Source organism: Rattus norvegicus, chromosome 9, assembly GCF_036323735.1.
Source record: "Rattus norvegicus strain BN/NHsdMcwi chromosome 9, GRCr8, whole genome shotgun sequence".
NCBI classification, from domain to species: domain Eukaryota; kingdom Metazoa; phylum Chordata; class Mammalia; order Rodentia; family Muridae; genus Rattus; species Rattus norvegicus.
This window is the reverse complement of record NC_086027.1, coordinates 103,600,968-103,626,928: the sequence shown is the minus strand read 5'-3', so window position 1 is coordinate 103,626,928 and position 25,961 is coordinate 103,600,968. Positions and strand designations below refer to the sequence as shown.

The window sequence follows — 25,961 nt, the reverse complement described above, 5'->3', positions numbered from 1 at the left end:
CATTCATGGATGCATTGCAAAGGCGTTTCAGCGAGTTGGGAGACTCTCTCCCATAGGGCTCAAGTGTTGTGTGATGACATTTTAAGCTGGTAGAAGTGAGATGTCTCTTAAGTCAATAGATTTCCAAAGGGTTCTATCTACTAATCACAGAATGCTAATCCTAAAACCGAAGGGGGAAAGACATGATTCTTTGGGGACTAATGCTAGTTCAAGATAAGGTAATCAGGTTCTGGACCTGCAACATTCCAACCCTTTTATATCACTGCTATTTTAGTTAGTCAGTCGATCTTTGCACATACGGCTTCCTTCCAGAAATCCTCAGTCACATTATCTAAGGGAGATAAAAAAAATTCTTCAATAAACTCTGAACCACATCAACAGCAAGCACAGGATGATGTCAATCCTAAGGGTGCAGTAGTGGCATGCACACCTTGGCAGTAACCAACAGCTTTCTAATTGGAGGCAAGACCCACTCAAAAAGGGAAAACACTTTAGGTACTGGAAATCTAGCTAACTGCTCACTGTTAAATCCTCACCAATATGACTGTCCAAAGGTGAGAGGAACAAGAGCACACCAACGCATATGAAAAAGCAGACCAAAAAATGTCCCCAAGGCCTCAACCCTATACAAAGAACTGTAGGCAACTGAGAAAAGCTGAGGGCAGGAGTGTGCTCTTCAACAGGGTAGAACACTCTGAATGGTTGTCCATGCTAAACATCTGTGAACACATACTGCAGGTAACATTGCGTGGACTGAGAAGATTATATATATGTGTGTGTGTGTGTGTGTGTGTGTGTGTGTGTGTGTGTGTGTGTGTGTGTATACGTATGTACGTATAGCATTTATAATTTATAATAGCATTTATGTGTTAAGTAGAACCTCACAACTGATAGAATTAATTTATGCCTGCTTTGCAGTGTATTTTAGTAACTTTAGATTCTCTTACCTAAAGTGCAGTGTGTCTTTCTTATAGAACCTACAAGAAGAATTATATTCATCAAGATGCTTAACTATCAATAACTCAGTTAACTTTTACTTAATTGAGCCAGGTAGTTTCCCTTGTTTTGCAGTGATGTTTAGGAAAGATAAGAGATCAAAATTGACACATTTGTCAGCAAGAGCACACATGGACCTAACCATTTGTATAAAACTAACGTCCATAAAGAACGCTTTACGTTATGTTGTATTGAGATTTATGTTAACTGATACATTCTAATCAAACACCACTGGACCGGATTTGCCTTAACTATATTTATTTTCCTATATGGCAATAAGTTCTGAAAAAGAAATACCACTAAAGTATAAACCGGTACCTAGGAGAGAAGCAGTGAAACCTGATGGAGAAGTGGAAATGAAGCTGGGAACTGAAACCAAAAGGGAACATAAAGTTTAAAAAGACCAGAAGAGGACGAAGAAGCAGGCTGCTCTATAATTGTAACGCAGAGAAGACTTGCCATTGGTCTCAGGACCGCAGCTACTTCTGCTATTCAGAGACCATCAACGGCCATATATATCTAAATGGCACGTTATATCCAGATGGGAATAATAGCTAACCTCTTGCAGGAAAGTGGTCCAGAGACACTGTGGGAAAACATTTATGTTTGTGGCAGGGTGAAAGTGAAGAAAAAGTGTAGGCCTCATTGAGTCTCTCAGGCCCTTGGATAGTTTCATGAGCGGATGATGAAATTCAACCAATAACTCCAGGTAGACACAGGTGGCTGATGACCACATTATTTTGAGCCCATCCCAAAATGAAACTGATGAAGGGGGTTTGCAGGAGAGGTCTCATTAACTACTTGATGATGAATCAAGAGGCAGGAAATTTTTCTCTTTTCTTCTGTTTCTCATTTTTTCCCACAAGACCACACAAATTATCACTCGCATTAAAATATTTTCAAATGGTTTGATTTTTCACGACTTTTCCAGCTGTTCCCTGTCGCCTTGAAAGAATATGCTTGACTGGCGCACGTTTACTTGAAAAGAACTGTATGCTATAAAGTACTTCTTTCCTAAGAAAAGATTGCACGAAATATGAGTTGTCTCTATTTTCGAGAAACATGTACAGATTTGCTTTAAGAAAAATCTGCGTGACATGCCGAAAATTGCACCTGTGAGATCTAGACCTTCCTTAGCTCTGAATGTCTGCCTGTCTTGGAAACGCAGCATAAACTATCTTGGAAGAATTCTAATTTGAGAAAATAATATTTCCCAACGAAAACATGTGGCTGATTTTTGGTTTTATGAAAAAGTGAATAGTACAAATAAAGTGATATCATGAAAAGGTTAGTCTTTGTTTTCATGTGAATTGTTACCCTTCTCCCTCACAAACAGACTTAGCCATAACAAGTTACTTACTACTGATTGTTTTGTAAATAAGTTTGATAGGCTTTTGTTTTTTATCACTGAATATTCTTTTCTGGCCTACACACAGTAGCTTATGACTAACTTTGTGTTTTCAGTTTAAAAGGCAGTCTAGCAGCAGTTAAAAATACAATTTGAAAATTAAGGAGAAAAAAAAGGATTTCGTCCTAACTGCCCCCTTTCCTGTATTCTTGATAATTGTATTTAAATCTGTCCTGTATCTCACTGTTATTTCCCATGGACACCAAAGAGTACTACATCACGTGCCAGAGTACTAGGAGCCCACTTTATGCCCTACACCGCTGCGAGGACAACTCTTCATTTCCTTATTCAATAACTTTTATGGGCTCCCTCTTTACTGTAGCAATTTCAAACCGTGTAGAATGTACTATTTTTAGACATACTTAAATGGTGGCTGACTATGAAGTTAGTTTATAAAGGATGATTTTAGAGCGATCACACAGATTTTTGTGTCATTGGACATTGTATCCTATAATTAATGGACACACTATAAGAAGACAAACAGCATTGCCGTCAAAAAGATACAGACTGTCAGTGTGTAAATTATGTCTTCATACTTCCTGTGTTGTTGAGCATGTGACAGGAGAAGCCGACCATGGGTTCCACAGGTGACCTGCTTCATTGTCTTTTCACTCGGTTTATAAAGATACTGTATAGCCTGTGTGTCTGTGTGTGGTGTGTGTGTGTGTGTTTGTGTTGTGTGTGTTGTGTGTGTGTTTGTGTGTTGTGTGTGTGGTGTGTGTGTGTTTGTGTGGTGTGTGTTGTGTGTGCTGTGTGTGTATATGTGTGTGTGTGTGTGTGTGGTGTGTGTCTGTGGTATATGTGATGTGTGTGTCTGTGTGTGTGTCTATGTATGTTTCTGTGTGTGTGGTGGTGAGATATATATAATATGTGTGTGGGGGGTGTGGTGTGTGGTATGTGTATGGTGTGTATGTGTGTGTTTGTGTGTGTGTGTTCGTAATAAAATTCCACGATTAAAATTAGATTCTACTGTCACAGTACCTTTATTTTTATTTTTGTTTGTTTAGGATTTCTCTCTGTAGCCTTCACTCTCTTGGAACTTACTCAGTAGACCAGGCTGGCCTCAAACTCAGAGATGGCCCTGTCTTTATCTCCCAAGTGCTGGGATTAAAGGCATTTTTTTTAAGGAGTCCGTGAAGAACCTAGAATTTTTTAGCTCTCTGGAGAATCTCAAAGTACTTTCAGTCAGCCCTGCAGATAGAGATTCTCCGAACTGCTTCCTCAGGCCATCCAAGTTTATCGAGTAATAATACACCTTAGATTATATAAAAGAGTACAGCAGTTTTAGATCAGTAGCAACCTGTTTCTCTTCCCAGGATGCAGTTACCAGTGCGTCCTTTACCCTTTAGTCAACAGGTCTGTGTTCTAATTTTACCAACTATTAAATGTCACTTCATCCCTATTACTTCAGTATCTTCCATTTCCTAACCACAGCGACTTTCCCTTTGAGCTTAAATTCCTTTCGAAAAGAGAAAACAGGGAGGGAAAGGCAGCATAAACATTAAGAGCCCTGGCTGCTCTTGCAGGGAACTTGAACTTGGTCCTCAGCATTCAGCAGTTCACAACTGTAGTGCCAGGGCATCTGACACTATTTTCTGGACTCCTTAGGCCCTGCACATGCATGATACCTATGTACACTCAAAGGCAAACCCTCCCATGCTCTTTTCAGTATTCAGTACAAAACAGAAACAAAAACACTACTAGAAAAGAAGAGTGACTTTTATGCTTCCAGCATCAGTATTTGGAGGAGAAAGCTCTGCAGACATTCAAAACAATACCAAATTCATTTTATTTACTTATTTACTTAGACCATTATTACTATATTATAATCTATTTAACATGTCTTAATTCAGTTTGCTCTTTCATTTTTTTCTAGACAATCAAAATAAACTTTACTGAATTTTAACAATACCTCTTTATCCTCTACAGTTTAAATACTATCTGAGAGAATTTTAATGATAGCAAAATGGTTTTAAGTGAAGATGGCACCTTAAAATTTTTAAATATTTTTGAAATGCTGTAATTTGGAGAATGAGATGGAGTTATAAAATTGTTGATAATTGTGCTTCTCTAAGAATACATATATTTTGTTATCAATTAAATTAATGATACTTATGTGCATTTGGATATTTTGAACATTTGAAAAGTTAGTAATAGTTTTAAATCTAAATATCACCTCTAAGATCAAGCCTATTGAAACATTAAAAAAAAATCCTCATAAAAAAGGGGAAGAGGGATGCGGTAGGGGGCTTATGGATGAGGAAACAGGGAAAGGGAATAACATTTGAAATGTAAATGAAAAATCCAGGAGTAGAGGTGGTAAGTGGGTAGATTGGGGGGGAAACACCCTCATGGTGGGGGAGGAGGGGGAAGGGATGGGGGCTCATGGACAGGAAACTGGGAAAGGGAATAACATTTGAAGTGTAAATAAAGAACTATATCTAATAAAAAAATAAAAAATAAAAAATCCAATAAAAAGGTAAAAAGAAAATATAGAAAGAAAAAATATTCCATAGTAATTTTCTGCGAGTTTAATTTACGCTATACATTTCTATGAAAGGATTTGAAAATAAACCTCTAGCACTGAATCATGGTGATATTCATAGACAAAAAACAATTCTCAGTCGTCATGGCAGCTCCAAACACAGGAGCACACACAGGCAGTGCTGCACCTCTGAACAGAATGGCTACTGACCATCCCATCGCAGACCAACTCATCCAGTGAGGACTGGTGCTTATCAAAACCAGCGACAGCAGATTGCTTGCTGTAGGATGTCAAGAGAGGTTCAGCAGAGTTCCAAAGTGCCAATAAAGGGAAAGACAGAGGTCACGGAACCAGTTCAAAATGTACAGGAATGTCATGTTAACCAAGATTAGGACTCTGGGGGTAAAAACTAAGGTCAGGAATTAACTACTTCGTTTCTAGAGAAACGAAATATATATTAATATTCTGAAGAGTAAGAAAACGGAACGAAGCAATAATACTTCACGTTTCTTCTTGTCACCTCACAATGTCGAACCAATGGTTGAGTATGACTGGAGGTCTACAGACGGTCTTCTGAACATTTGTCCCCAGGCTTAGTAGCTTCCAGGAAACCATCAGGGCGAAACCCTGTGGCCTGCTTCTCTTTCCTTTTTTCTCAGCATGAGCTACGAGGCAAGCATCATGCCAACTCCAACCTCAGTGGGATGCCAGAATTCGTCCTTAAACCGACTATGTACTCTTTAAAATTATCATCCTTAAAAATCACACTTCCAAATACTCTTTCTCTTCTTCGATATGCCGCTTGAGGCCAGCCATGTCTCCTGTAGCTTGCACCTTTACTATTTACCTCACTCTTTAGTGATCCATGATTCACTCTTTACATCATCGTTCCATGATGCAGGGGACACTCTTGCCTATCGTAAAACGCCAAGTCCTGAAGTTGAACAGTTTATCTTTTCCTGACCTTCCAGAGCCACTTTCTGACCACCCTGCTGTCACTCATCTTTAAATACTTTAAATTACAGGAGCAGATACCTGAATACACGACCCTTTTAAAATAGAGATATGACGCTGGCTGTTGAGCACTGTTCATCTTTCGTTTTCTCTTATATTTCAGCTCGATATAATACAAGAACATAGCTGGAATCCCCTTGGTTTACATTACGCCATGGATTGAAATTCTCCATACTATCATCTATAATTTGGCTATTGCGCCCTTGGATTTTAACACTGGAACTTTAACACGCCACGGCTTTCAACCCATGGCACCGTTTCAGTATAAACCACCCTCACTCGCGCCTGAAATTTTAATTTTAAAATTCTCCCTAACACACGGCAGAATTCAAGTGCTTAAACTTCTTGTAAATATATTATAATTAATGGAAAAATTTAGCCTAGGTCATTTTCCCCAGTAGAACGCCATTGTTTTAGTTACATTAAAGCACCGTTGGTGTCATATTAAGTTTACCTACTGCGAAGGAATGGAATCTGTAATTCCCACGGGGGCACAAGGCTGTACTCTTGATCCACCGTTCAGTCTGCGACTCTGCCTCTAGGTGGAGCTCTTATTTCTTGCTGTGCCATACAAAACTTCCTGTCATAGTTCCTCAAAACACCAGAGAAATAACCAGCATAAATGAAAAATGGAGACTGTAGTCCACAAAACTATAAATGGGTTGTATCCCTACAGCTGAAACATTGCCATATTAAAGTCCATTTAAATAAGACTTTTTTTTTTTCAGGAAGCCTGGTGATAAGAATATTTTAGTAAAAACACACAAATTTATCTTGAAAAACATGTTAAAATTTTAGGAAGGTGAATATAAGTAAAAGATACATCTTAAATTTAAGATTAACTATTGTGTCAAATGTTGATTGTTCGTGTCGTTTATATAAATATTAAACTTGAATAACAATTTCAGTATCTATCATACATATATATCACTAATATTCTTTGTGTGTGAAACAGGCACAGATTAAAATGAAATATGCTTTCATCTGTTTTGACAACACAAAATAAATCAGTGTATTATGGCATTGGTGCTCTGTGAGTCGTCAAAAATTACAAGTGAGTTATTGACAACATCCTCAAACGAATGTCAAATAGCTTTCGTTGTCATGGCAACACATACAGTTGGTGCCTTTCAGCATAATTATTTGTCCACGTCACAATTCTCTGTGACGAGTTGATGCTTATGTTATCACCAGTCTTTGCATATTGATACAGTCTCCATAAAGTCTGACCACAGATTTTCTTCTAATACAGTCCATTAAAATAAGAGCTGAGGGTAGGTTTGTATCAGTGCTACTTACTAAATATTCATATGTAAAAGTTGGAAAAATAAATAATTCTGGGAAACTTCTGAATCCAATAATAAGGGAGACAAAATGATGAAATGGGCAAAACAAAACGTTCAAAAGAGTTAGGAGAACGATGTTATCGAGTCTTTAAACATCGTATCACGAATTCCCATAGGATACGTGTGATACAACTTCTATAGCAAATACATGGAAAATTGTTGTAGAAATTGTTAATTCCGATTCGGGGCTTCTACCTTGCTTTTGATCATTTAGTTCCCGGATAAGCACACATAACCTTTATATTTACGATAACCCTTGCAGGAGAGCTGGGCATAGAGACATCTATACTCTATGCTATTAGAATCTACTTGCCTGTCAATAACTGTAGGCTACTACTTCGTGTTTCATCTGGGCTGCTCTTAACTCCAATTGGCCTGCCCTTTAGGCTGTGTTCGAATGACTCACCTAACCCATGGTGGCTTCTCTCTCCTCTTCACCTTCTACTCTCCTCATTGTTCTCCTCTGACCCCAAGCCCTGGAATCCTAAACCCCACCTATGTCTCTTCTTCCCAGCTATTGGCTGTCACCCTCTTTATTTACCAATCGGAGATAACTTGGGGGGCGGGATCACATAGCTTGGGTCAAGATGCAGAATCCAGGTCTTGAGGACCTGCACTTAGCAATACAATGGACAGCAAGACCAAACAAGTGGAGCCTTATGGGTTCCGTGGAAAGTCAATTGGATGGTGTTTTGCTGGGGTAAACAGGTGACTGAAGGAACGTTTACCTGAAGCAGACACAGATGAAAGGATGTTCCGCTAAAGCAAGCAAATGAAAGGAAATGTGATGAACAATTCTTTGCTTGTATTGGACTGCCTTACATTGCATAATAGGACTGCATTTGTTGGGACTCCATAGAGAGAAATGCACCAAAAAATCTGTTGGTGTGCTGCCGTTTCTTGACACTCCCACTTCCTCAGCTGATTGGCAAAGTGACGTCAGCTGAGACAGGCACACGTGCTAAGGCAAGACGTGGTCTGAGGCAAGACCGGTGGAGGACATGTGTATTTGGAGGGTACAAATAGGACCCTATCGACAGTGCAGTAGGCTGAGCTTGACTTGCTTACAGAGTTAGCTGTGCAACACTCGTTGGTCTTCTCTTATCTGCCTATGTTCTGCTGGAGACAGCTTTCTGGACTGTTTTCTCTCTGTTCTGCACTCTTTCTTCACCGAGTGGAGCACAGCCAAGAACTTGGTGTTCCTCCAGGTCTCTCCTCCTGTTAACTTGTTCCTAGCCTGAGCCCTGACTGTCTCTGCTAGTTAGTGCCACCACCGCTGATTCCTGTTTGCTATCTGACTCTACTGAACTATTCTGCTGGTGTATCCTTGAAGTGTTTGTGAGTGGATCAAGATGTCTTGGCTGCTGACCTGTGAACTGAACTTCAAATTTGCAGACAACTCAGACAGGATTTGGTCCAAAGACCCTTTATAAACAGGTCCGCTTCTTGTATCCTTTCTTTTCCACTACATCTGGTGGGTGGTGGGCTACAGGGAAGGTTAAGGCATTTAAGAACCATATTAAAAATAAGGTTGGATGGGTCCAGCCACATATATAGGAGAAGATGCCCTTGTTGGACATCAATGGGAGGAGAGGCCTTGGTCCTGGGAAGGCTCCATGCCCCTCTGTAGGGGAATGCCAGAGCGGGGAGGAAGGAGGAGGTAGTTGGGTGGAGGAGAACCTTCATAGAAGCAGAGGGAGGGAGGATGGGATAGAGAGTTTCTAGTGGCAAAACCTGGAAAGGGGTTAACATTTGAAATGTAAATCAATACAATATCCGATAAAAAATAAAGAAGGTTGGAAAAAATTAAAGTTACAACCAAATATCAACAGAAAATGCAAAGCGCTTTGATGATTTATGGACAAAACAGAAACATCTCTAGACAAGTTCGCAGAGAATAGAGAGGATAGGGGAGCAAGCCAAGGCTGGGTCAAATAGGGAAGTCTCATTACTCTTCATACCAATCTGTCGTCAGGCATCTGCTAATGTGTTGTATCAGGAACACTGCTAGTTACTGAAGACTGGGAAGAAAAAGTGTAAATCCCACTCATCTAGCACTCTTAAAGGATATGACTTAAAACTGAGGGAAAAAGAGATAAGTTGAGGGTAGGAGGAAAGATTTATTCTATGTGATTTATTTTCAAGCAAAAGGGAAGAGAAAAATAATCTTATGCAATAGCAGTATAGGAATGCTTACACACTGTGGTTCATATTCTAAACAAATATAAATATATAGTGCATTCCTTGCAGGAAGATTGAAACCGTGGATGTTTGCTTTTCCACACAGTCCTGAGACATATAAACACGAATCACACAGATCAAGGCAGACAAGACTTCAACGGGTAGGGAGGAAGGAGGCCAGGAAGTCCCACCTCTTGTAGCCTCTGGTGGGATCACCATGCCTCAAACCAAGAGTGTTTGAGGAGTATAAATTGGGCTAGATGAGTTTTAAGCAGGGAGGGGTGTGTGTGTGTGTGTGTGTGTGTGTGTGTGTGTGTGTGTGTGTGTGTGTGTGTCCGGGAGGCAGGGGGAGGGGTATTGACCTCAGAAGAGTTAGCAGATGTGAGTTAAATATGGTCAAACTACTTCAGGTGAATTCTATCTATGGGTATGTGTTTCCATTTCAGTTCTATCAGAATATTCTTCCACATTTTGTAGCTCTATTTTCGGCACATAGGTATGTGTGACTGGTGTGACTGGTATGCATCTCTGTGGTGGAATCACACAATACAGATCTAAAGAGCAAAAGCTCTTGTTACTTATGGTAGTTTTCATTAAACTGAGGTTTACAGTTGCTGTTAATAATATACCCAATCCTGTTTTTCTTTGACTAATACACAATATTCTCTTCCATTATATTTTTGCTGTATAATTATATTTGAAATATTTTCTTTTTAGCATAGGGACAGCTTTTATTTTTTTTTAAAAAATCTATTTATATTTTGTGTAATTATAGTTATGCCAGAGCCTGTCTAACATTATAATGATGCTTTTTATTTCTTTGTTTTTAGTATTTTTTTAGTTCTGCTTCATGTGAATTATCTAATATGGTCCTCAGCTCCAAAAAACAAACAAACAAAAAAAATTACACTTTTGTTTTATTTATAGTTTACTTTGAATCTAACTTTATTTTATAACTTTTACAATGGCTAATTCACATATTATATTATGTACAATACTATCACTGGTTTTACATTATAAATTGAAATGAAATAGCATATCTCCTTTTATGTTTCTTCATCTTATTCTATTAATAATATATCACCAAGGACTAGTCTTGGCTTGGAAAGGGGTTCTGAGGAAGGATTATTGGGGAGCAGTAAAACAAATGACGCCAAGTCAAATCATCGTGGGTCCAAGATGGCAGCCTATGCTTTGCTGGAGAGAGCTTTACAGTCTGTTTTCTCTCTGTTCTGCTTTCTTTCTCAGTGATCTGCTTTCTCTAGAGATCTCTAGACAGCTCTGTTTCTGGATTCTGCTCAATACAGCTCTCCAAGGGGTTCGCTCTTGCTACTCTAAAAAATTGTCTTGACAGCTCATCTTTATGTTCTCCTCAAGACAGTTCTCCAAGTAGTTTTCTCTTGATACTCTAAAAACTTTCTCTGGATTGCTCATCTCGTGAAGACCATAAGGCAGTCTTTTATTTTTACAAACCAATCCAGTCATTTACTTCAGGTTTCCTTTCCATTATCCTAAGAATCAGCATCCTTCAACCCCAGCCCCTCAATTCTTAGCAAGCACAAATTTACTTTTAACATTGCAAAATAATTCAGAGATCTGCCTGCCTGTATTAAACACAGACTATAAGCTAGCTGGATGGGACCCTGTCCTAAAATTACCATTTCTGTTACATTTCTTCCTGGACTTGCTGTGTCCCATGCTGTCTTGAAGTCAGGAATATACCTGCCTTTGTATCTTTGTGACCGACTGGCTCACAGTAGCTACTTCTGTTCCTTTGATTTCCTGAAGGTCCCAGCATTCACCATTTTCCTGAGACATAAGCCATACCTTCACCTCCTGAACTGGTGATGCCTGATTATCATGAAGTCATTAATGCTAACAGAAAGGACATTCCTTGAAGTGGAAAAATAAGACATGTACATTATTATACAAACAAACCTTGTGCCCTTGGCAGCCATTGATTCTTGCCAATATATTAATACAATTTTTTATCCTTTTGTCAAAAAACAGATCCTTTTCTCGTGTGATATATCGTGATTATGGTTTCCCCTCTCCCTACTCCTCCCCATTCCTCCTTTATCCCCATTCTCATCCAGTCTTTCCATTACTCATTATAAAAGAGCACGGTTCCAGAGACAATAATAAAATGTAAGATAAAACAAAAACTATCACAATGGAGTCAGACTTGTTGGCCACCAATGGGAAGAGAAGCTCTTGGTCCTGCCATGACTGGACTCCCCAGTGTATGGGAATGTCAGGGTGGGGAGGCTGGAAGGGGGAGTTGCCTGGAGAGGGGGAACACCCCTATAGAAGAAGGGTTGGGCGATAACATAGGGGGCTTATGGATGGGACACCGGGAAAGGGAAAACATTTGATATATAAATAAAAAATATCCAATAAAAAAAAAGAAAGGATGGTCAACGGCGGGCCCCCTGCTCACTCTGCTCCCTGGCTTCCCTGCCAGTCTGTTGTAACACTTTGTATGCTTATAGTTGTCACATTCATCCTGACTTCAGGACCCTTTCTATACATAGACTCGTCCATGAGAGTAAGAATTAAGTGTCTCAAGTACTAAGACACTCCCTTGAACAGAAGGTCTTTAAAAAACAGAAAATAAATAAATAAATAAATAATAAATAAATAAATAAATAAATGCCCATTTATGTGCTGAACCTGGATGAAATTTGAAAAGTAAGACCAGAGTCACTCTCACAGCCAGCATTTTCACCAAGAAACCTAGCAATTCTGTGGAGATGCCCTACACATGAAGTACCTCCAAGATACCCAACAGCAAGGACTGTAGCCTGGTGTTTCTGGGGGAAAAAAGTGTCTTACTGTGCCTAGTGTCTTTGCATCTTTTCCTTTCTGCTGCAGGAGGAAGCTTCTTTGATAGCTCAACAAGGCACTGATCTGTGAGTGTTGTAGAATACTGTTAGGAGTTATTTTATCACTACTTATCTTTCAGACCAGTTGTATTTGCTCCCCCTTCCCCTAGGAGCCTGGGTTACCTAGTCCCTTCTTCTTGGCAACCAAAGTTGCATAAATGAAGGCTTCCATCCCATAGAGTAGGCTTTAATTCAAATTTGAGAGCAGTTAGGTACTGGCACAAGCCCTGTGCCACCATTGCTCTAGCATAGCTTGCAGGCCATATGGACTGTAGATCAAATAGTTTGTGACTGTTGCTGCTCACATTTCTCTTATGGTGGGTTAAAGTACTTTCCTGTGCAAAATATGATAGAAGTTAATACAAGAGAATGTGGGCAATAACCTTGAACTCGTTAGCACAGTAGAAGACTTTCTGAACAGACCTTTCAGCACAGGCACTAAGATCAACAATTAATACGTGGGACTTCAGGAAACTGAGATCCTTCTGCATGAGGAAGGACATCATCATTAGAACAGAGCTTTAGCCCACAGAATGGGAAAACGATTTTTATCAATTAGACATCCTATAGAAAGTTAATATCAAAAATATATTAAGTACTTGGGAAAGAAGATATCAAAAAACATATAATGTAGCTTTAAAATGGGGTACAGATATAAGTAGAAAATTCTCAATAGAGAAAATTCAAATGGCTGAAAAACACTTAAAGAAATGCTCAACATCCTTAGCTATAAGGAAAATGAAAGTCAAAATTACTCTCACATTTCATCCTATACTGTAAAGGTCCAAAAATCACTTAAGGAAGACCCCCACACTCAGATAGTATGCAAGAATAAAGAGCGGTTATTCTGCAGAAACAACCAGCATGCAGGGATCAAGCAATTTTTGAAATGTGACCCAGACAATGGCATGCAGGCCTTCTCATTGGGCACTGGAGGAACTCTCTTATATTTTTGGTTGTGAGCCTAGCCTTTAACGGCTGAGCCATCTCTCCAGCCCAGGAGGAACTCTCTAGAAAGAGAGTTCATTGCTGGGTCCTAGGGGGTCACAGGTGGTCAGCACTCTGCATTCCTGTATCATGAATGTTTAACCATAAGATGAGATAGGACTGCCCAGCACAGATGGGCCAGTGTGAGATAAGATACTTCCCCATTTCTGTGGTTATCCCCAGGCTGTTCTTTGGGAGGGCGTTTTATGACCTTGTTTCTGGATTTTATTGTCTGTTCCTGGAGCTTGTGCCTTGTGGCTTAGTTCCTTGGACTTAGAGTTTATTCCTGGAGCTGATGCTTTATGACCTTGTTTTCAAAATCAGGCCTGGTCCTTAAATGGAGAAAGATGGGGTTTATGTTATACTTTATCTTTTTGATACATATTGCAATGGCTAAAATAAAGAAAACAAGTGATTACTCACGTAGGTGAGGATGTGGAGTAAGAGGAGCACTCATGCATTTCTGGTGGGAGTACAAACTTGTCTAGCCATTTGGAAATCAGTGGGCAGTTCCTCAAGAAGAAGGGAGTTGATCTACTTCACTATGCAGCTCTGCAATTCTTCTGCACTACCTGAGGACCCAGCTATGCCTCTCTTGGGCATACACCCAAAAGATGCTTCAACATACAACAAAGACACACGCTCCACTATGTTCATAGCAGCCTTATTTATAATAGCCAGGAGCTGGAAAGAACCCAGATGCCCTTCAACAGAGGAATGGATACAGAAAATATAGTACATCTATACAATGGAGTACTACTCAGCTATCAAAAACAATGACTTCATAAAATTCATAGGCAAATGGATGGAACTAGAAAATATCATACTGAGTGAGGTAACCCCATCACAGAAAAACACACATGGTATGCACTCACTGATACGTGGATATTAACCCAAAAGCTTGAATTACCAACAATATAATCCACACACCTGATGAAGCTCAAGAAGAAGGAGTACCAAAGTGTGGATGCTTCAGTCCTTCTTAAAAGGGGGAACAAAAATATTCATAGGAGAGGATATGGAGGCAAAGTTTGGAGCAGAGACTGAAGGAACGGCCATTCAGAGCCTGCCCCACTTGTGGCCTACATATATACAGCCATCAAAACTAGATAAGATTGATGAAGCTAGGAAGTGCATGCTGACAGGAACTGGATATAGATATCTCCTGAGAGACACAGTCAGAGCATGTCAAATTCAGATGTGAATGCTAACAGCAAACTATTGAACAGAGAAGAGGACCCCAGTTGGAGGAAATGGAGAAAGGATTGAAGGAGCTGAAGGGGCTTGCAACCCCATAAGAGCAACAGTGCCAACCAACCAGAGCTCCCAAGGACTAAACCACTACCCAATGACTATACATGGACTGACCCAGGGCTTCAGCTGCATTTGTAGCAGAGGATGGCCTTGTTGGGCACCAAAGGAAGGAGAAGCCCTTGGTCTTGCTAAGGTTGGACCCCCAGTGTAGGGGAATGTCGGGGGTCAGGGGACAGAAGGGGGGATGGATGGGGAGGGGAACACCCTTATAGAAGAAGGGGAGGGGGACAGGATAGGGGGATTATGACCAGGAAACTGGGAAAGGGAATAACATTTGAAATGTAAATAAAAAAAATCCAATAAAAAAAGTTTAAAAAAATGCTTCACCCTACCACAGGGACACTTGTTCAACCATGTACATTTCAGCATGACTATAATAGCCAGAATATGAAAACAACCTAGATATCCTTCAACAGAAGAAATAGATAGAGAAAATGTAGTACATTTACACAATGGAATGTTACTTAGCCCTCATGAAGCTTGCATGTAATCCTCGGTGATGTATGGACCCAGAAAGTCAAATATGGCATGTCTTCATTTATATGTAGGTACGGTTAACTCTTTGATAACAGAGTAGTAATCCATAGAATTACTTGGGATAGATATACTATAAGGGACTAGAGGATACAGGAAGATCTTTTTAGGGAAGTGAAATAAAATGGATAAATAAAGGATGGGTAGGGGAGGGTCTGGAACAGTTGATAAAATATTTTCATTACTTAATTTTAAAACCATTTTATATAGAAATATGCTTTATAGGACGTCTCTAATCACAATAATTATCTTTACATTTTTTCTATCTCTGAATGACTTTTTTCTGACCTACTAATTCCTATAGAGTGTATTTTTTGGGTACAGAAGCCTAAGTTTGTCACTGCTTATTCTTTGGCATTTATGAATTATAGTGCCTTTTCTTTTGTTCTCTATAATTTTTGATGGAACATCCACTTTCATTGAATTTTTTCCTTGTGTGTAGAAACCCCCCTCGACACACACATATAGACACATGTGTGTGCTTGCATAGACACACACACACACACACACACACACACACACACACACACATAGACTACTGAAATCATGTACCTCCCTTTTGTGTCTAGAATTCTAAACTTAACTTTGAATTGTCTCCACACAGATTTCTTTAGCCAGATCTACTGATTTCATTATATATCTATCTAAATGTTTATGTCCTCATTCAGTTGGTTTTCAATCTTTCTTCCCTTTAACTTCACTATATTTTCTAGTTGGCCTTCAAGAAAGTTCAGTATTGGATTCAACTTTCACGGGTCTGAAATTGTTCATTTTCTTTTAGACTAAAATCATTCAAGTAGCAGACTGCAAGGACCATAATTTTTCACTTGCAATTCAACTACTACTTATCAGTTTTTTAAAATGTACTGTGAAACATATTTACTGAGTTCCACAGTGAAAAGAACTCCATGTATTTGTGTTTTCAATTCTAAAATTGCTAGGTATCTATTCTTTTCCTGTTTATTTGCTGAGAAATATTTTGGAGGGGTGAAACACTTTTTTTCTTCTGTTTGTTGGAAGCTTGCTTGTACCTGCTCCCAGGAACTGTGAATTTATTTTTTTTAACTTCATTTTTATCTCATCTTATCTTTCTGAGTGCTTTGTATGCATATGTGTATGTGTATGTACTCCCATTTTTTGGTGAAAAGATTTCAGAAGAAGGCATAAGAGCCCCTAAAACTGCAGATAGTGACAACTGTGAGCTGCCACGTGAGTGCTGGGACTTGAACCTGGAAAAGGAATCCAGTCTTCCAAACCCTCTCTCCAGTCCCGTGAGTAGAACTGATTGTTAAAATATAGCTGTTTTAAAACATGCCAGACGTTCAGGTCTTTTGTGCCCCCTAATTGCATGTCTTGATCTTTTTAAAGGGTAATTTAAGCTTGCTCTGCCTTACAGCATCCCAACAAAACCACAGGCTCAAGGCCAAGCAAAGGCAATGAAAGGAGGAGCTTCTTGTGGCTGCGAAGGAGGAGCTTATTGTGGTCGCGAAGGAGGTGTTTCTTGCTGTTGTGAGTGGGGCACAGTCTTCCAGCATCTCAGGTGGTTTCTACTAGCAAGGTAATGAATAGATTGCTATTCATTGGATTGGATGTCTGCTGAGACCATATCTAAGGGCAATGGGGGAATGACTTGGAAACAGAATTGAATGAATGGTCAGGTATTCCACGTGAACTTGCCTTATACCTTCTTGGTGAAGAATCATATTGTTTGTGAAGAAAGACAAAAACCTTGAATATGTGTTTGATAGTCTCTGGCATCACCTAATTAAATAAAATGCCTTATTAAAGTCGAGACACTGGACCGCTGTGGAGTTGGGATGTGTGTTTCTGGCAAGATATCTAGCAGATACCTTGGGACACTGCCATGCCGGATCTAGTGAGGGAAAAAAGAAAACATTTTTATAACTTTACAATAACGTGCGTGTGTGTGTGTGTGTGTGTGTGTGTGTGTGTGTGTGTGTGTGTGTGTGGAGAGAGAGAGAGAGAGAGAGAGAGAGAGAGAGAGAGAGAGGGAGAGAGAGAGATCTGGGAACTGAAAGATAAATGCAGGGTAGAAACCCGGGTCGGGATTAAATAATTTCTACAACACTTTCTGAGTTTTGTTTTAGAAATAATGTCCATCATACTGTTTTTAGCTTGTTATCCAACAGAAATTATCGATACAAGAAGAGATGAAAGAGAAAAATCCCTGAAGGGGATTGAGTGAAGGATTAGTCATTGAACATGTCTACTGCTCTTGCAAAGGACCTAAGTTCAGAGACTGACTCCAATATTGTATAGCTCACACCACTTGTAATTGTAATTGCAGGGGCTTTAACATCCTCTCTGTCCTCCACACTTAAGCCCATATCACTTTCCTCCCATATACCTAATTTGAAGTAAACACAGTGAAATATGGAAAAATATATATTCTCTTAGTTTGTTTTTGGCTCTACGCTTCTAAGCCATTCTTTTAAGTACACATCACATCGTTTAACCAAATCTTCTGGGAAGGTTATACTTTATTCTTTATACTTCCCTTCCCCCACTCTTTAACTAGATTTCTGTTAGTACTGTTTCTTGGTATTAGTCATCTCTCAGTTGTTGCAACATTCACTTGACATTTTGTCTTTTGTATCACCTGTCTAATCAGTTTCCGGAACTAGAGATACTCTTATTAGAATACCAAGAATGACATTTGACTTCTTAGCTGAAAATTGATATATTCTTCTATGAGCTTTCCCCATGACATTTTAGAACAAATAAAGATTAAGACATCTATTTACTCTCTTTCTCTTCTTCCCAAATATGAAGCTTCTGAAATGAGACCCATGATTAATTTTGATGAGTCTACTTCCTATTATCGTCTACATATTTTTATGTCTCTCATGAGTACTTTTAAGCCTTAAAAATGATATATTATTAATATATTTATATATATTACATTAATATATTTTCTGTTCATAAGGAAGGATGTATCTGGAGTTAATTACTGTCTTCAGTATTTTTCCAATTAATACATGTCAAACAATTTAGATCAACAGACAATAGAAGGAACGGAGTTTCCATATGATCTAAATTTTACAAATATATTGACTAAACTTCATATCTTATCTTTGAATTCAATCCATGTACTATTAAATTTTGTTTGCAAAACAGTCATCCACAAAATATTTATGTATATTATTACAATATAGCAACATTAGTGTTTCTACCCTAAAATTTCATACCGTATGCCTTCTTTCTATTCATTCTCCCCTTCTTTCTCTAAACTTCTCTCAAATAGATAGTTGTCTGTCTATGTAGTTTTCCTCAGCATGTCAGGTTGTTGGAGTCTCACATGGGTGAGACCTTTCAGCTTCTTGGTGTTTACTTAACAGGGCACATTTACTTTCCTCTGTGGAATTCACTGCTTGAAGAACTATTTGTTTCCAATTGTTATTTTCTCTTTTTGGCTTTAATTAACCTCAAGAAAAAATAAATAGAATTATTTACATTATTTCAATGGTGGTATGACTGTTATAACAGTACCTAGCTACTTTCTGGTTCCATTTAAGGCCAACACTGTGAGATGGAAACAAGGCATACTGCCTCAGTCTGTTACCCTGAGCCTAGTCCTCCTAGCTTTTAGCCCCCATATAATCTAATCAGGGCCTAGAATACTTTTCAGTTTCTGAGACTTACTGCTGAATAAGATTACCCTTTCTTGTTCTTGGAGAATTCTGTCTCTGTAAAGCTGTCTCCATAAGAACAATTATCAATCCCCCAAGTTTTACAATCTGATTGTCCTTATGCAGATCCATTGAGTAGATGATCCTTCATAACTGCAGTCCCGGTCATCAGCAAAACTTCAGCATCTAGGTTTTTCCATGTGCCAGTCTGATGAATGATCTGTTCTTTTTCAGCCAGTTTGTTTAGCTGTCTTCATGCAAGGGAGATCAGTTTTCTGCATCATCTGGGTTGGCTTTCAGCATCGCTTCCACCCTTGATTCTCCTTTTTCATTTGAAAGCTTCGATTACTTAGATCCTATCTTCATCAATTTTGATGGAACTCATAGTCTTTATCACTGTGGTTTGCTGTCTCTGAGGCTCATGTACCATTCCTTCACCAGACTAAAGACTCCAGATGCTTTAGAGTCTCTCTGTGTCTCAGGCCTTCCAGCTGAACTCCCAGAATTGATGCTTCCTCTGGAGACAATTTCAGGTGAATCTAGTCTGCACTTTCTCTCAGATGTCTCCTGTTCTTTGTGATGTTTCTGCCATACATATTTATGGACATAAAGATGTGTTCGTGTGTGTGTGTGTGTGTGTGTGTGTGTGTGTGTGTGTGTGTGTGTGTGTGTGTGTGTGATTATGTGTACTTGCTTTTATCAGCTTGCATATTGAAGACAGATAATGACTCTGCACAGAAGAAAAAAACATCAGCTCTTTAGTTCAAATTAACATTAATTTTTGTTCAATGGTGTTTAACACATACAATATGCTTTCACCGACCAGTAAAAGTAAGCACATGATGAAAGGACTGAATACTTTCCAAGCCTTTCACAACCCTAATGTAACATTTTAATCAAAAGAAACAATATTTCTGGTAAAAGGATAAAAGAAAATAATATTAGTATAAAGATTAACCAAAGGCCTACAGATGTTCTGAAAATTCTTCTTTATTGTAATATGAACTATCTATTTAAGGAGAATATAATCTAAGTCAGAATCATTTTTAAACACAAAACTTATTTTTCTTGTATATATTTATGAAGACATACTCAAAGTCATTGTAATGCCACTTTTATTTTCTCAGATGAAATGATGAGACCTGTACTCAAGCTGTACTAATATATGGCGTGAACTGAGCCCAGAACATTTCTTTCTGTGTTCTATTTGTCCCCGAGTCCAGGCCTGAAAGTGTCTACTCTATGTACAATCTAATCTTTGAAGATGACTGATTCAATATGGCTTCTCTAGGCTTCTCACTGACTTTCTCTGCTTGACCATGACTGATACAACACTTATAAATTACAGCACTTAATTGAAGTTAATTTACATGTTCAGAAATGTTTAGTCCCTTATCATCAAGGTTGGAAGCATGGCAGCCTCCAAGCAAGAGTAGTGTTGGAGAAAGACCTGAGAGATCTACATTGTTTTTCAAGGGAACCAGGAAAAGTTTGTATTCAGACAGCTAGGAGAAGCATCTCAAGTCCCACCCTCACAGTGACAGGCTACCTCCAATAGGGCAACAACTACTCCAACAAGACCACACCTCCTAATAGTGCCATTCCCTAGGCCAAGTATATACAAACTGCCACAGTATTAAATTGCAAATATGTTTGAATTATAAGTCTGTGAGTGTTCAAATGGCACAATTATACTACACCATTGTTACACATTCCTAAGAGTAAGCTCAGTAAATACTACTTAGTAAAAGATTCACAGACATCACCATGAAACACGGCTCCTGACAGTTTACTAAATAATTTCTTGAAAGTGAAAATTTTTTACATAATGAATGGAGAATACTTATTTTTAACTTAATCTGCAAAATGAAAAAACGCAAATGCATAGCATATATCCACATGACTTTTAAAAGCACATAAACCTGTTCCCTAGGATCAAGTATCTGTAATTTCATGAAATAGTTTTCTACATTCTCTGTCATATAAATTTACAGAGGATCTTGTTCACGTATCCAGTCTGTTAACATTTGTCTCTTTATAGGTGAGTTGAGTCCATTAATATTAAGAGATATTAAAGACTGAGGACTGTTGGTTCCTGTCACGTTTGTTTTTATAGATAGTGTTATGTACTTGTGGTTCTCTCCTTTTGACTTTGTTGGGGGATGTTTAATATCTTGTTTACTCCTTGGGATAGGTATCTTCCTTGTGTTGCAGCTTTCCTTCTAGGATCCACTGTAAGGCTGGTTTGTAGATAGATACTATTTGAATTTGGTTTTGTCCTGGAATACTTTGGTTTCTCCATCATACAAGAAACACACCTCAATAGCAAAGACAGACACTATCTCAGAGTAAAAGGATGGACAACGGCCTACCAAGCAAATGGTCCCAATAAACAAGCTGGTGTTGCCATCCTGACATCCAATAAAATAGACTTTCAACCCAAAGTTATCAAGCATAATGAGGAAGGACACTTCATATTCATCAAAGGGAAAGTACACCAAGAGAAAGTCTCAATTCTAAACATTTATGCCCCAAATGCACGGGCCTCCACATTCATAAAAGAAACTTTACTAAAGCTCAAAACACACATTGAACTCCACACAATCCTAGTGGGAGACTTCAACACACCACTCTCACCAATGGACAGATCATGAAAACAGAAACTAAACAAAGACACAGTAAAACTAATAAAGGTTATGGGCCAAATTATTTTAACAGATATCTACAGAACTTTTCACCCTAAAACAAAAGAATGCACCTTCTTTTCAGCACCTAATGATACCTTCTCCAAAATCAACCATATAAGTGGTCACAAAACAATGCTTAACTGATAGAAGAAGATTAAAATAATCCCATGCACCCTATCAGGCCACCCTGGTCTAAGGCTGGTCTTCAATAACAGGAAAAGCAACACAAATCTCACATATGTGTGGAAACTAAACAATTCTCTACTCAATGATAATTTGGTTAGGGATGAAATAAAGAATGAAATTAAATACTTCCTGGAATAAAATGAAAATGTTGGCACATTATACCCAAACTTATGGGACACAATGAAAGCAATGGTAAGAGGAAAACTCATAACACTAAGTTACACTGGTAAAGAAACTGGAGAGATCATACACTAGCAACTGAACGACATACCTGAGAGTTCTAGAACTCTAGAAGCAAACTCACCCAAGAGGAGTTGACAGCAGGAAATAGTCAAACTCAAGGCTGAAATCAACCAAATAGAATCAAAGAATCAGCAAAACAGAAAGCTGGTTCTTTGAGAGAATCAACAAGATAGGTAAACCCCTAGCCAAACTAACTAAGGGGCCCAGAAACAGTATCCAAATTGACAAAATCAGAAATGAAAAGGAAGACATAACAACAGAAATGGAGGGAATTCAAAAAATCATCAGATCCTACTACAAAAGCCTATACTCAACAAAACTGGAAAATCTAGATGAAATGGATGTTTTTTAAGACAGATATCACATACCAAAGTTAAACCAAGAGAAGATAAACTTTCTAAATAGGCCAATATCCCCAAAGGAAATAGAAGTCATTCCATAAAACAGAAACAGAAGGAGCACTACCTAATTAATTATATGAAGCCATAATTACTTTGGTACCTAAATCACACAAGGACCCTAACAAAAAGGAGAACTTCAGACCAATCTTGCTTATGAATATCAATGCAAAAATACTCAATAAAATTCTTACAAATGAATCCAAGTACACATCAAAATCATCATTCACCATGATCAAGAAGGTTTGATCCCAGGGATGCAAGATTGGTTCAATATATGAAAATCCATTAACTTAACCCACTATATAAAGAAAGGCAAAGAAAAAAATCACATGATAATCTCCTTAGATGCAGAAAAAGCATTTGACAAAACAAAACATACCTTCATGATAAAAGTACTAGAGAGATCAGTAATTCAAGGTCCATACCTAAACATAATAAAGGCAATTTACTGCAAACCAACAGCCAATATCAAAATAAATGGAGAGTTACTTGAAGCAATCTAACTAAAATCTGGGATAAGACACTCTCCTCATATTTACTCAATGTAGTGCTCAAAGTGATAGCTGGAAAAATAAGACAACAAAAAGAGATCAAGGGGATACAAATTGGCAAAGAAGAAACAAAGGTATCACTATTTGCAGTTGATATGATAGTATGCACGAGTGACCCCAAAAATTCTATCAGAGAACTTCTTCAGCTGAAAAAGAACTTCAGCAAGGTGGCCAGATATAAAATTAACTCAAATAAATTAGTAGCCTTCCTTTATACAACTGATAAACTGGCTGAGAAAGTAATTAGGATGACAACTCCATTTACAATAGCCCCATACAATATAAAATATCTTGGGGTAAGTCTAACCAAACAAGTGAAAAATCTATATTACAATAACTTCAAGTCACTCAATAAAAAAATCAAAGACCTCAGAAAATAAATAGAGAGCTCTCCCAGAATTAACACTAAAAATGGCCATCCTACCAAAGGGAGTCTGCAGATTCAATGCAATCCTCATCAAAATCCCAAGACAATTTTTCAAGAACATGGAAAGAGCCATTCTCAAATTCATCTGGAAAGGCAAAATTTAAGAATAGTGAAAACGATTATTAACAGAGCAGTATTGATGAAAACTGCATGATATTGGTAGAGAGACAGACAGGTTGATCAGTGGAATAGAACTGAAGACCCAGAATTAAAACAACACACTTATGCACAATTGATCTTTGACAAAATAGCCAAAATATACAATGGAAAAAAGGAAGCATCTTCAATAAATGGTGCTGGTCTAACTGGCTGTAGGTATGTAGCAAAAAGAAAATAGATCCATATTTGTCACCATACACAGAGCTCAAGTCCAAGTGGATCAAGGACCTCAACATAAAACCAAATACACTAAATCTAATAGAAGAGGAAGTGGGAAAGAGCCTTGAACTCATTGGTACAGGGGGAAATTTCCTAAACAGAACTCAAAGGCTCACACTCTAAGATCAAGAATTGATAAATGGGACCTCATGAAACTGGAAAGCTTCTGTAAGGCAAAGGATATAGTCAATAAGACAAATCAGCATTAGGAAAAAAATCTTCACTAACTCCACATCTGATAGAGGGCTAATATCTAAAATATATAAAGAACTCAAGAAGCCAACTACCACAAAACCAAACAACCCCATCAAAAAATAAAGTATAGAACTAAACTGAGAATTCACAATAGAGAAATCTTGAATGGCTGAGAAACATCTAAAGAAATGACCAAAGTCCTTAGTGATCAGAGAAATGCTAATCAAAATGACCCTGGGTTCCCACCTTATACCAGTCAGAATGGCTAAGATAAAACCTCAGGTGACAACACATGTTGTCGAGGGTGTAGAAAAAAACGGAGCACCTACCTCTCCATTGCTGGTGGGATTGCAAACTGGTACAACCACTCTAGAAATCATTTTGGAGGTTCCTCAGAAAATTGGAACTAGACCTACCTAAAGACCCAGCGATACCACTCTTAAAAATACCCAAAGATACCTCATCATACCACAGGGGCATGTGTTTCACTATGTTCACAGCAGCTTCATCTGTGATAGCTAGAAAGAACCTGGAAACAACTCAATGCCCCACTACAGAAGAATGGATACAGAAAATGTGGTTCATTTACACAATGGAGTATTACATAGCTATTTAGAATACATGGTATGTTCTCACTAATAAGTGGATATTAGTCAAAAAAATTACAGAATACCCAAGATACAATCCACAGAACTCAAAAATGTCAACAAGCTGAAGTGCTCAAGTGAGGACGCCTCATTCCCATTCGAGAGGGAGAAGAAAGCAACCACAAGGGTAGAGGGATAAAGGAAACTGGGAGGGAAAGGAGACTGGGGGAGCAGAGGGGAGCATAGTTTTGGGGCCAACAAAAAGAATGGAAACAGGGAACCTCCAGAATGTACCAGAGACCTGGGAGGTGAAAGACTCTCAGGACTCAAAGGGGGGACCCTAGATGAAATGCCCTACAGTGGGGAGAGGGAACTTGTTGAGCCCACCTCCAGCAGTAAGACAGGGTATCAAGCAAAGGATGGTGTTGCTATCCCATAGTCAAAACTATGACCCATAATTCTTCCTGTTTGAAAGAAATGCAGTGATTGAAATGGAGAAGATGCTGAGGAAATTGAGGTGGAATCCAGAACAAGGCAAGACCCCAAGACCTAACATCAGTACTGAAAGTATGGGGTACTCACAAAATGGGACCTATCATGACTGCCCTCTGAAAGACCCAACAAGTAGCAGAAAGGATCAGATGCAGATATTTGTACCCAACCAATGAACAGAAGCTGATAACCCCTGTGGTTAAATTAGTGAAAAGCTGGAGAAAGCTGAGGAGAAGGATGATCCTGTAGGAGGACCAGCAGTCTGAAGAAACCTGGACCCCCTAGCTCTCTGAGACACTGGCACATCACAACCAGGCAGCATATACCAGCTGATATAAGGCCCACAACACTTATAAGGCAGAGGACAGTCAGAGAAGATGAGTCTAACCCTTAAGAGTCTGGAGGCCCCAAGGAGTTCAGAGTTCTGGTGGGGTGGGTGGGGTACAGACATCCTTGTGGAGACAGGAAAGGGAGCAGGGAGGAGGTATAAAATGAGAATGAGTTGGAGGGTGGACTGGGAGGGGAATAAAATAATCCTTACAAAGGAAAAATAAAATTCAACAGAAAAATCCTACATTAGATTTTAGGTATTTATTTTGTTTTCCTCTGATTCTTTAACTTTCATATCTCAACTTTCAATAAAAATATTAATTAGAAATACGCATTCAAAAATAAAATGTACAAATTTGAGAATGAAATGTAAACATGGAATATTGTATGTGGTGGTTTACATATGATTGGCTCAGGACGTGGTACTATTAAGAGGTATGGGCTTGTTGGAGTAGGTGTGTGATTGTGCAGGTGGGCAATGAGACCCTCCTCCTAACAACATGGGAGCCAGTATTCTCCTAGCAGCCTTCAGATGAAGATTTAGAACTCTGCTCCTCCTGCACCATGCCTGCCTGCATGCTGCCATGCTCGTACCTGGATGATAATGCCCTTAACCTCCGAACCTGTAAGCCAGCCCCAATTAAATGTTGCTCTTATAAGAATTACCTTGGTTGTGGTGTTTCT

General features: G+C 38.7%; 1 long non-coding RNA gene across 2 annotated transcripts in view; it reads left to right on the top strand.

Annotated features, from left to right (window-relative positions):
* The window catches only part of LOC120094752 (uncharacterized), a 193,787-nt gene that overhangs the window by 147,422 nt on the left and 20,404 nt on the right, over positions 1 to 25,961 (top strand). The window contains exon 6 of one of the 2 annotated variants that reach the window (XR_005489341.2): positions 16,547 to 16,708. This is a non-coding gene — a long non-coding RNA (uncharacterized LOC120094752). Of the gene's footprint in view, positions 1 to 16,546; positions 16,933 to 25,961 lie in introns of those variants that run through there. The other variant, XR_010054880.1, reaches the window with a different exon arrangement.